The sequence below is a fragment of the Elephantulus edwardii genome, unplaced genomic scaffold (assembly GCF_000299155.1).
Source record: "Elephantulus edwardii isolate Elephantulus edwardi_28Jun2011 unplaced genomic scaffold, EleEdw1.0 scaffold00012, whole genome shotgun sequence".
NCBI lineage: Eukaryota > Metazoa > Chordata > Mammalia > Macroscelidea > Macroscelididae > Elephantulus > Elephantulus edwardii.
Window position 1 is genome coordinate 13,060,834 of NW_006399762.1, and position 13,298 is coordinate 13,074,131.

Consider the following 13,298-nt stretch of genomic DNA (forward strand, 5'->3'; position numbering starts at 1 on the left):
TTTAAGTCTTCTTCACTGTATCCAAGCATGATTGTGTCATCTGTATAAAGTAAGTTTTTGATGAGTTTTCTTTCAAATCTGATGCCACATTCTTCTTCATGCTGTTCAGTTTCTCAAATTATTTACTCAGCATACAGGTTGAACATGTTTGGGGAAAGATGTTCACTTTAGTGAACGTTAGATTTTTCTTTCATTTGAAACAACAAGTTCTTGGAAACTCTTATTTCTTAAAAAACTGTAGACTTCAGATATTTCATCTTTATATGTGCTAAAGTATAGTTAGGCCAGCTATTAATCCAAATGCAGTTCAAGTCTCTTACTTATAAATATATATATATATCTCCAAAACGAAAATCTATTGTCAAGCAGTCGAATAAATTCTGATAGTAACCCTATGTGACACAGTAGAACTGTCCCATAGTATTTCCGTGTTGTAAATCATTACAGAAGTAGGTTGCTACAACTTTCTCCCACAAAAGAGTTGGTGTGCTTCACTCATTGATCTTTTGTTTAACAGTCAAGCTGGTTTAACCACTGCACTCCTTAATAATAATAAATTTCATAGTAAGTTTATATTGTTTCTGTTCTATGTGTTCTTAATTCACTTCCTACCTATAGAATCTCCATGTCCAACATAAATATATTTATTCATTACCAAGTCAATTCTGGCTTATGTTATTGTTGTTGTTGGGTGCCATTGAGTCAGCTATATCTCATCATGATCTCTCAGGATGATAGATATGAGTTCTACCCATTGTCATCATCTCTGCCACTCTTTAGCCCATTGACATAGTTAGTCACTGTGTGATTTCATCTATAGAGGTCCTTCTCACCTTTGCTAATACTCTACTTTTCTATGTATGATGTCCTTTTTCAAGGACAGCCCCTCCTAACAACATGCCCAAAGTATGAGGAATGAAATTTCACTGTCCTTATATTTAAGAAGAATTCTGACTGAATGATCTCCAGGACATATTTAATTGTCCTTGGCAATTCTTGGGATTATGTAATATTATTTTTCACCACCACAACTCAAAGGCATCAATTCTTCTGTCATCTTTATTTTCTGCTCAATTCTCAGACAAACAGAAAACAATTGAAAAAAGAAACAAACAAACAAACATGGGTTGGATTCTGACTTGAAATGACAAGAAAACTGTGTAATCAGCTTCAAGGATGCTGTTTCTGACCTTCACTAATTGCATAAGGGGAAACATCCCCATTTCACAACATCCACAGTAAAAGAAAATGAATTTCTATGTGGTCAAATATACTTTCATGTTTCTGTACCTACTTACTCCAATTTTAATACCAACTATATCTCCTATGGCTCTTGATACTTTGCTTCTGGGACACTAATTTGTTGTAATGACCAAAGAGACCTCACATGTTATGCAAATATACATGATTATGAGGTGTACTAGGGAAGTTGATAGGTTACAATTTATGTTGGAAACATCATGAAGCTATTGGTTGGGTATGACACCCTGGGATGTCAGTTAATATTTGATAACTTAATTACTGTTTTCAAAAATATAAATTATATAATATTTATATTATTACTATTCATTTACTGTCAGAGAATTAAAAAATGTGGGAAGAAGAAAATCAAATGCTCTTTAGAAGCAAATATGATGAGATGTTATTATTTATTATTCTTACTCTGGACATGTTAATAGAAGGACAAAAACACATTCTGGATAACCAAGCTATAGAATGATCTTTATAAACATTTTAAATAATTTTATTTATTGAAATGATATTTCAAAATTTACTATAATTTTTATGAACAAAATTGTAATTGGGTAGTTATGAGTTTTACTTGACCATACTTAGTCTGGAGATCAGGAAACATATTGTACTGAGAAAGCTGGCTGTCAAGAAACTCTCCAAATTAATGAGGAACATTGATGTTAGTATGAGGATTAAAGCCTGCCTAATACAGGGCATGGTCTTTCAATCATTTGGTATGCTGCTGAGAGCTCAAAAATGAATTAAAATGACAGTAGAAAAATGAATGTCTTTGCACTGTGGTATTAAAGAAATATACTGAAAATCACATGGACTAGCAAATGAACAAACATGCATCTTGTAGAATGTGGAGACAAAGTGCTCCTTGGAAGAGATGATGGCAAAAGTTCATCATATATTTTGGTCATTTTGCTAGATAAGCTAATCCTTTGAGAAGAACATCATGCTTGGAAAGATGGGTAGATGGCAAAGAAGAAGAATATCCTCAACCATATGGTTGACACCATTACCACAGCAACAGGCTCAAGTGCATCAGAGGTCATGAGGTTGCCACAGGTCAGGTAACTACAAATTGTACTCAACTCTAATACATTATGTATATAAAAACTCCAAGAAGTCTTTTTATTAAAGATGGTAAAAATGTATAAAAGATTAAAATTGTGATAGTTGATTATGATACACTGTCATTTTTAAAAGTTTATCAGTATTTTGTCTGACCTTATTATCCTAAATATGTATAAATATTTAACATTCACTTTGTCACCTAAACAATTATTATATAAGCAAAGTTATATCTATGATAATTAAGTTCCATGAAAACTTGGATTTTTATGTTTACCTTTACTGAGTAGACTTGAAATTACTTTTACTTTCCTGAAGTCTCTGTATTTAGTTTTCAATTCTAATATAGTTTGACCTTTTATTTTGTCTTTGAGTCATTTGCTTTTGAAGGAATCTGGCTTGATGATTGTTTTACTAAGGACATGCCTCATGGATTTCTAGATCACTTTTAATGTTGCTTTTATTCTCCATTTAATCATTTCAAATCCATTAAAGTCATCAGCATAGTTCCTTAGATTATCATTAAAAGACTTTCAAATAGCTCATTATTGCAATTTCTTCACATTGTTCTATCTAGATAAACATTAAGCAACCATTACATTAAGCTTCACTCATTAGATGAATATTGAATCTGTTTCATAGACATAATTTATCTTCTCACCCGAGTTCAAAAAACCTTGCTTTAACTTTGATATTTTTCCTGCAAACTTTATACTGGTCCCTAAACATTTTATTCAGTCATTAATTCAACTTCCTATCCTATAATAAAAATAAGGCTAAATAAAATAATCTTAATTTTTACTTTTAAACATTACTTTTAAAAATATTACATGTTTGAATACTATCACATGTCAAATATTTCTTAATATATACTGTTTTTATCTAGGAAAAAAATTTTTAAATATTTAAATAATATTTAAATTTTAGCCTTCTTGGGGAGCTCTGGTGGCCTAGGGGCAAGAAGCTGCACTGCAATCCCAGAGGAACACGGTTCAAATCCACCAGATGCTCTGCCGGAGAAGGAGGCACAATATCCTTCTGTACCAGTCAGATCTGATTTGATGGTACACGCACACAAAATAATAAAAAAAAAATTTTTTTAGCCTTCTGTAAGAAAACAAATGTGTTTGTGAAAGTCAAACAGTTGTGGTATCTGTTATTGTAATGTTAGATAACAATGATGGAGTTTAAATTTTAACTTGTGATTTTTTTCCCCTGTAATAGTGATAATTATTAAAATTGTGTAGTCCGAATTTAGAAAAGCTCCGCCTTTGAGCTTTGAGTTAGCAGGGTAAATCCCTATAAAATATGTCACCAGAGCTCACTTTTTCAATTTTTTTAGTATTTTATTAATATATTTAAAATTTATTTCAATATAAATAAGAATGAGAACAAGGTTTGTGTCGTTGTTGTTTTTCAGGATATATATAAGGAAAATTCATTTAACCCACACTGTTTTATAAATGTGGACTACACAATTTTTGTTAACAGAGATACCACAAATGGAAGGCTTTAATAAATATATTTCCTTATAGTTTAGAATGCTAGAAATTCAAGGTTAGGATATCAACTCTAGGTAACAGCCTATTCTGTCTGTTAGTTATAGAGGAAAATACTCTTTTCCTTCAGCATCTATAAACTCTGTTTTCTCTATAGAACTCTATGTACCCTTGCCTTGCCCACTGTCTAGGAACTTTATTGTGTAAAAGCCTGAGTCCAAAAAGTCATGCTCTACCCTTGACAGATATTACTTAGTACTAAGGATCTTCCTCTCAGTTTCATTCTTCTCTCTATCTTTCACTCAATTCTCATTCCTTTGAGTCAGAAAAGATACAGAGTTGACACCCACCCTAACCTAGGATTTGGAGTCTGTAAACAGTATAGATTGTCCATATATCTCTCTTGGAGACACTGAAGGATTTGAATCACCATAGAGTTGTGGTCTTTGGGTTTGCAACACAAATTCCCAGAAACTATGTAATTTATTTTATTTTTTTAATCTCCTGGTAAATTGAATGAGATAATCTGACTAAGTTTCATCAACCAGTTGTGTTTTGCAGATGACACAACCTTGCTTGCTGAAAGTGAAGACTTGGAACACTTACTTCAGAAGATCAAAGACTGTAACTTTCAATATAGATTGTATCTCAATGCTAAGAAAACAAAATTTCTCACCTCTACACCTGTTGACAATATCATGATAGATGGAGAAAAGACTGAAGTTTTCAACTATTTCATGTTACTTATATTTAAAATTAACACCTTTGGTGCCAGCACTCAAAAGAATAGGAGACATCTTGTATTGACAAGTTTACAAACAGGGACTTTACCAAATTACTGAGAAGGAATTATGTCACTTTGAAGAATAGGGGCACTTGATTCAGGCCATGATCTGGTCATCATTTCCTATGCATCTGATAGCTGGACAAGGAACAAAGATGACAGAAGAACTGATAATAGTGGGTTCTGGTGTAAGAGAATAGTGCTCAATCTACCACAGACCACCAAAAGAACAAAAAAGATATATCTTAGAGAAAGTGCGGCCAAAACTCCTTGGAGAGAAGAATAACAAATTTTCATCTCAAATATTTTTTAGTATTACTTTTATTATACTACCCTTTGCTGTTTTGTGCCATCAAGTTGCTTGGGACTCATAGCGACCCTATATAAAAGAGCCCTAAACACCGTTCTTTCCTGTGCCAACCTGTCTCAAACACACTCAATCCCACAACCCGACTCACAGAATCGATCTGTCTCATCAAAGGTCTTCCTCTCCTGCACTGTCCCTCCACTCTCTCAAACATGATGTCCCAACCCAAGGACCAGTCCCTTCTTGCAACATGCCCAAAGTACGTCAGATGAAGCTTCAGAATCCTTGACTCCAAAGAGCATTCCAGCTCCACCCTCTCCAGGACAGACCTGTTTGTTCTCCTAGCAGTCCATGGTATATTCAACACTCTTCAGCACCACAGCTCAAAGGCATCAATTCTCTTTCTATCATCCCTAGTCACTGTCCAACTCTCCGATGCATAGCATGTAATTGCAAAGACTATATTCTGGATCAGGCACACGTTAGACACCAGCCTGACATCGTTGCTCTTCAGTACTCTTGAGAGGTCACTCACAGATGACTTTCCCAATGCAATTTGTCTCTTATTTCCTGGCTACTGTTACCAAGAATGTTGACTGTGGAGCCAAGCTAGCTAAAACTATTAACTATCTCAATCTCTTCACCATCCATACTGATGTCGCCAATTGGCCCAGTGGTGAGAATTTTTGTTCTCCTGACATTGAGCCTCAATCCATACTGGAGGCTGCTGCAGTCCTTGACCTTCTGCAGAAAGCATTTCAGGTCCTCCTCAGTTTCAGCAAGCAAGGTTGTGTCATCTGCATAACGCAAGTGGTTGATGACTATTCCACCAATCCTGATGTCACATTCCTCCTCGTATAGCCCAGCATCTCAGATAATCTGTTCTGCATACAGATTAAAAAGGTATGGAGACAAAATACATCTCTGACGGACCTCCTGCTTGATTCTGAACCATGTAGTATCTCCTTGCTCTGTTCTGATGACTGCCTCTTGGTCTAAGTATAGGTTTCGCATTGGCACAATCAAATGTTCTGGGATTCCCATTGTTCTCAGAGTCACCCACAGCTTGTTGTGATCCACACAGTCAAAACTCTTTGCATAGTTAATGAAGCACAGATAGACATTCTTCCAGTATTCTCTGCTTTCTGACAAGATCCATCTAACATTAGTTATAATATCGCTAGTACCACAACCTCTTCTAAATCCAGCCTGCACATCTGGTAGTTCTCTGTTGACATATTGTTCCAAACATTTTTGGATAATTTTCAGGAGAATATTGCTTGCATGTGATATTAATGATATTGTTTGATAATTTCCATACTCTGTTGGGTCACCTTTCTTTGGAATTGGAACAAATATAGATCTTTTCCAGTTAGTTGGCCAGCTGGCTGTCCTCCAGATTTCTTGGCACAATTAATGAGCACATCCAGAGCAGTGTCTGTTTGTGGAAATAAATCAGTGGGTATGCCGTTAACTCCTGGAGCCTTTTTTTGACGATTCCTTCAGAGCTTGAACTTCCTCCTTCATCACCATAGGCTCTTGCTCATAAGTTATTTCATTAAATGTTTCTGTGTCAGCCAATTCCTTCTGACAGTTACTGTGTGTACACCTTCCTTCTTCTTTTGATACTTCCTGGATCATTTAACATTCTACCCAAAGTATCCTTACGTATTGCCACCCGTGGCTTGAATTTGTTTTTCAACTCCTTCAGCTTAAGAAATACTATATATTATAGCACACTGTTTTCAGAAGCTTCAACTCAGCATAATTATCCAGTTATATAAATCCTTAATGTCTGACATTAACAGCCCCATCAATGGCTCATTTCCCCAATTCCTCTGTGGTCTTTTGAGTTCCATGAAAATAATTGCTAGATGGTTGTACGGATACTTAGATTCGGCAGAAAGGACTGTTGTGACTTCAAGTATGCAGACTGTTGTTGCTTTTTTCACAGAAACTGGTTATCAGTGGGCCAGACTGAATGCCACTGGAGGCTTAAATACAGCTCCATTGCTGATCCTGTGTTGGTGTTTTTTCACACACCTCCCAAAGGGAAGAGTACTCCCTTATATTGATTCTCCAGCTGTTGCTAATTTTTGAGACCATACTGCATATGTACTGATCGAAACTACATGGTTTAAAATTAAGAAAGGAGTATGTCATGGTTTTATTCTATATCTATAGCTATTCAATCTATATACAGAGCAAAATATTCAAGAAGCTAGACTCTGAGGAGGAATATGGCATCAAGATCAGAGGAAGACTCATCAATAACCTGCATTATGCAGATGACACAACGTTGCTTACTGAAAAGGAGGAGTTCTTGAAGCACTAATTTCAGATCAAAGAATACAACTTTCAATACAGATTTCATCAAAATGTCAAAAAAGCACCAAAGATTCTTACCATAACAAACAACTGATTTGTGAGATATGCATCTGGGATTACTGTAGCTACAAAAGAGAGGAGACCAAGGTACTGGCTAAAAAAGCTAACTTCAGGCTAACACCACAGTCCATCCTTAGGCTTTTCTAGCTATTATATCTCATTATCTAACGGCTCATCCTTCCCCTTACCATCATCTATATTTATGGAAATATGTAAGCCAGCTGCTTCACTCCTTATGTTAATCTTCTCCTTTTAGGTAGCCAATTTTTAATTTGTCCACTCTTACCAAAACAATACTCTGAGCAAACAAGCATGTAATTTTCTCTGAACCATCTTCTATTACAATTGAATCTGCATCTATAAACAAAGACCCAGTCCAGAACAAAGCATCAGGTTACAGCAATACACATTAGCTCACAGAAAGAAATACATTTCTTCATCTGGTCAACACATCCCCAGTATCTCTGTGTGGGTTCAAATGTCATTAACCACAAACTCAGGAGTCTATACTTCTTCCTGTGTTTCAAACTGACTGGTTCCCTTACTCAACTTTAGTCTCACATGAGCTTTCACTCAACTTTAGCCACATATAGGTTAAATCAGCAGCATATCAGGAATCCCCAGAAATTCCTCCTCCACAAACCAGTTACTATTTATCCATTCATAATGCTAGATGGACAGTATTGAAGGACAAAATCCAAACTCAGCCTGTCTGTCCAACATGTTGTATCTCCCTCTTTCACTCATGGAATGGACTCTGGATGTTACCACAAGTTGAGAATATTCATCACCTTCCTTTAATTTTAAACTCCTAGAAATGGATTTCTGATGCTTCCTCCTTCATCTCATTAAGTAGACCCAGATTAAGGAGACCTATGAGTTAAGCACACCCATCAGAATCACTTTGCCTTGGTTTATTGGCAAAATCTTTTCTATTGTCTTCTTTCAAATGTAACTCTCTTTAGAGTACTGAGTAGGGCATAATCTTTCTTAGACTAAGCTCCTTACTTGATACTAAATGATTCTACTTACTAAAAATGTTAACATCGTGATTGCATCTTCAGTCAGTTTCAGACTGCAAAATTTGGTAAAAATTCTCAATTCTTTCCTCTTTGTCTCTAGCCGTAGGAGTATATATTTGAATAGTACTTGTGTTAAAGGGTCTTCCTTGTATATGTATAGATATTATCCTATCACTAATAACATTGTATTTCAGGATAGAACTTGAAATTGACTTTTTGACTAATAATGCAATGCCATTCTTAGTCTGTTTTTCATTTCCTGCATAGCATACCATAAGCTTAGTTGACTCAAAGTGGCAAAAACTGGTCCATCACATCTCACTAATGAACAGCAAGCATATCAATATTCATGTATTCTATCTCATTTTGTAAAAAAATTCAGTTTTCCAACATTCAAGGAACGTCATGGGAATCACAGAGCACTTGATTGTGCTCATGTAGAATCTATAAATGGCTTAGGAGCCTGTTGTGCGAACAGAGCAGGGAAGCACTTCATGATTTGGACTTGTAAAGAGAGTGCATCAGGATTGTACTCTGTCTCCATACATACTCAGTCTCTATGCTGAGCAAATTATCCAAGAAGCTGGAATGTATGAGGTGGAGTATGATTTCAGGATTGGAGAAAGTCTTATCAATAACCTGTGTTGCTGTTCTTGTTGTTTTGTGCTGTCGAGTCGCTTACGACTCATAGCGACCCTATGTACAACAGCCTTAAACCCTACTCTGTTCTATGCCAAACGCAATGCCTCGGACACACCCATCCCTATTACCCCAGTCACTGAATCAATGCATTTCATAGAGGGTCTTCCCCTCTTGCACCACCCCTCCACCCTCCCAAGAATGATATCCCTCTCCAAGGACCTGTCCCTCCTTACAACATGTCCAAAATATGTCAGACAAAGCCCCAGAATCCTTGCCTCTGAGGAGTAGCTGGTTTAACCCTCTCCAGGATGAATCAGTTTGTTTTCTTGGCAGTCCATGGTACATTCAATACTCTTTTCCAGTACCACAGCTCAAAGGCATCAATTCTCCTTCTATCCTTCCTGGTAATTTTCCAACTCTCTGATGCATAACAAGTGATCACAAGAAACATGGCCTATATCAGGTGCACCTTACTCTCCAGAGTGACACCATTGCTCTTCAGTACCCTGGAGAGGTACCTAACAGCAGAATTTCCCATCACAATACGTTTTTTGATTTCCTGGCTACTGGTGCCAAGAGTGTTTACTATCGAGCCAAGCAGACTAAAGTTGTTAACAATCTCAATCTCTTCACCATCCATCCTGATGCTTTCAATTGGTCCAGTGGTGAGAATCTTTGTCTTCTTGACATTGAGCCTCAATCCATACTGAAGGCTGCAATCCTTGACACTCTGCAGCAAGTGCATCAGGTCCTCCTCAGTTTTAGTAAGCATGGTTGTGTCATCTGCATAATGCAGATTGTTAATAGATCTTCCACTAATAACCTGTATTATGCAGATGAAATAACCTTACTTGCTAAAAGTGAAGAGGGTTTGAAGGACTTGTTGCAGAAGATCAAGGAATTCAACCTTTGGTATGGATTGCATCTCAATATCAATGAAATGAAGATTCTTACCATTGGACCAATAGGCAGTATCATTATGGATAGAGAGGAGATTGAAACTCTCAACAACTTCATCTTGCTTGTATCAACAAATAACACTTTTGGTACTAGCAGTCAGGAAATAAGAAGGCACATCGCAACAAGAAAATCTGCAATTATGGACCTTTCCAAATTATTGAGTAGTGATATCAGTTTGAGGACTAACGTGTATCTGATTCAAGCCATAGTCTTTCCATTTATGAGCTGTGCATCTGAGACCTGGACAATGAATAAGGATGACAGAAAAAAATAACTGACTTTTTTGAGATGTGGTGCTGGAGAAGAGCACTGAACATCTCACGGATAACCAAGAAAGCAAAAAGCTATTTCTTGGAGATGGTGCAGCCACAGTGTGTTTGGATGAAAGAATGATGAGGCTTTGTGTCACATACTTTGGACATGTTGCCAAGCAGTGCTATTCCTTGGAGAAGGACAGGATATTGAAAAGGGTGGGGAATTGGCAAAGGAGAGGAAGACCCTCAACCAGGTGGATTGGATATGATGACTGCTGCAATGGGCTTTTGTGGGTCAGAAAGAGTGAGGATGGTGCAGGATAGAACAGGGTTCAGATCTTTTGTTTATATGATCCTTACAAGTCATGCTTGAGTCGACAGCATCTAATAACAGCAAAACCAAACCACAAACATTATTTTAGGGGAAATTTTGCCTTTTTGAATTTCCACTAAATACTAAACTGGCTTAAATGTGATAATGGTTTCCCACGGTGGACAGTGTTTGCTGGAGCTTCCCGATTAAAACAAGCCTGGAAGCAGGAGTGGCACCCACTTCTGAAATGGCTTACCTCCGGAAACTCTATGAACAGGACTCAGGCCTTCCATTTATAGGGCCACTATGAGTCATCTATTACTCGACAAGACCTAACAACAATAACAATGATGACATAGAGAGAGCTACGTTGGCCTTGTGGACTTAAAGTTATGCTACTAAGCCCAAGGTGGGTGATTTTAATCTGTGACCCTCAGGGCTGGTTCAATTTATTTTTCTGTCAAACATTCTTCTAGGTGGTATAGCACTGGTCTGTGCATTGCTTTGCAGATGTAACTCATGGTTGCTGTGATGCTGAACACTGTGACACTGATATGCCAGATTTGATAATGGTTATCCACTGTGGACAGTGTTTGCTGGATCTTCCAGGTTAAACAATCCTGGAAGCAGGAGTGGCATCCATTTCTGAAATGGCTTGTCTCTGGAAACTCTATGAACAGTGCTCAGGCCTTTCATAGAGTCACTATGAATCATCTAGGACTTGACAGCACCACCAACAACAGCTAAACTGGCTTACATTTTTCACCTAAATTACAATGTGTCCCATCATTTAACATCGAGTATTCTTCATTTATATACATCAGTATATAATATATTCCACTATCTACAATGTATATCTCAATATAACAAAATTCTCTATAATTCAAATGAGCAAAAACCTAAATCAATTTTACATTATATCTTAACATTACTATGTAAACAAAGAAACAAAAACCTAAACTCGGACACAATAATATTCTTAAAGTTAAATAACACAATCTTAACATAAACCTTTAAATTAGCTATTTGAATATCTAGTCTTTTGTATCAGGCCATAAATCAGCCTCTAAACTTTTCTTTCCATTTTAGTAGCAGCAAAATTAATCTTACTTTTGTACAAATATTCTGGAAAGCAGTTTGGTGCTTCTTCAAAAAGCTGAACATAGAAATTCCATATGACCCAGATCTTCCACTACTTGGAATATACCCTGAGAAAACTAGAACTGAGGCACAAACTGAAATTTTTGCACCAATGAATGTTCATAGCAGCATTATTCACCATCACAAGAACTTGGAAACAGCCCAAATGTCCAACCACAAACAAATAGAATGAGAAGTTGTTATACAATGGAATACTATCCAGCATGCAGGAGCAATGATTTTGCAAATTATTACCCAACTTGGAAGGAACTGGAGAGCGTTATGCTGAGTGAACTAACTCAGTCCCACAAGGACAAATATTATATAGAACCATGATTGTAGAATGAGTGTAACTATCCAAGAGGGGTGGGAGAAGTTGGAAGCAGAAGGATGAGGATGTACAAGAGGAGGAAAGGCATTAGATAAAGAAAAAAAAAGTAACCTTAATTTTTTTTTTAGTTATACTAGTTTTTTTTACACAGTTCAAATACATTGTTTTCCAGAACGAATTTTTTCAATTTCCCTCATCCACCGCACCCATCAAATTGTACAATGTGATAATTAATCCCTTTCTCCCCTTGCACATCCTCATCCCTCTGCTTCCACCCTCCACCCTCCCACTTGGATTGTTGTCTTTCTTATTGGTTTTTACTTTTTAATTTCTTCATTTATCAATCTTTGATATTCCTTTATTCATCTGGTCTTTGGTCATTAGTTTTCAAGTCTATAGTTCTAGTCTTAAAAAAAAAAATCTAGTCTTGAGATGATCTGTAAATTCCTTTGGGATATACTCAAGATTGTACTTTGAATCTCATTGATTCATTTTCTTTAGCTATACTTTGAACTTACAGAAAAATAAATTGATATTTTGTACTACATTCATCCCTTAGCCTTGTTCTGGCTAATATTTTTAGTTGTTTTGTCATCTCTTTCCATAGAAACAACCAGCTTTATTCCTCTGTATGCCAGTAACATAGGTCCATGCCTATATGATCTCTACTCCTTGAGACCTGCAATCAACTCTTGGACCGTTCTAAACAAATAGTACATTTAATTAAAATTTCTCTCTTTGAGGAAAGTGTTTGGGGTAGTTTAATAATATTTTTTCCTGCTGATTTTCCAAGATATTTGTTATAATGGAATATGTATTTACACTGGTGGATACACTGTAGAGAGTTCAGTAGCTATCCCAATGGTCACTACCTCTCTGTCTATTTGAATCTATCAGTAACTCTGAAGAAGAAACACAGGCAATCTTCCCTATATGATGTACAGCTTTTTAAGAGCCCATTCACGGGTCAACTATGAGTTTGTTCTGACTTGACGATATGGTTGGTTGACTTCAGTAGTTTTGTCTTTTTTTAAAAAAAACTGGATAAATTATGTATATTGTATTGAAACAGATGAGGGAAAGAACAGATTAGAAGTGATATATATGATTGAGTATTATGGTTAGCACAGGAATCCAGAATAAAGGTTGCATAGAGAAGTATACTTGGGGTGCGGTGTGGGAATTGTATACTAATGAAGGAATTTATTTTCTTTTCTTTTTTTTTCTCTCTTCGGAGGGGGAAGCGAGCTGGTGGGGAGGGGTGGGAAGGGAGAAAATTGCGGCAATGAATGAATGGAAATTCAAAACCTCTGTAAAAAAAATAAAAAATTATAATGAAAAATAC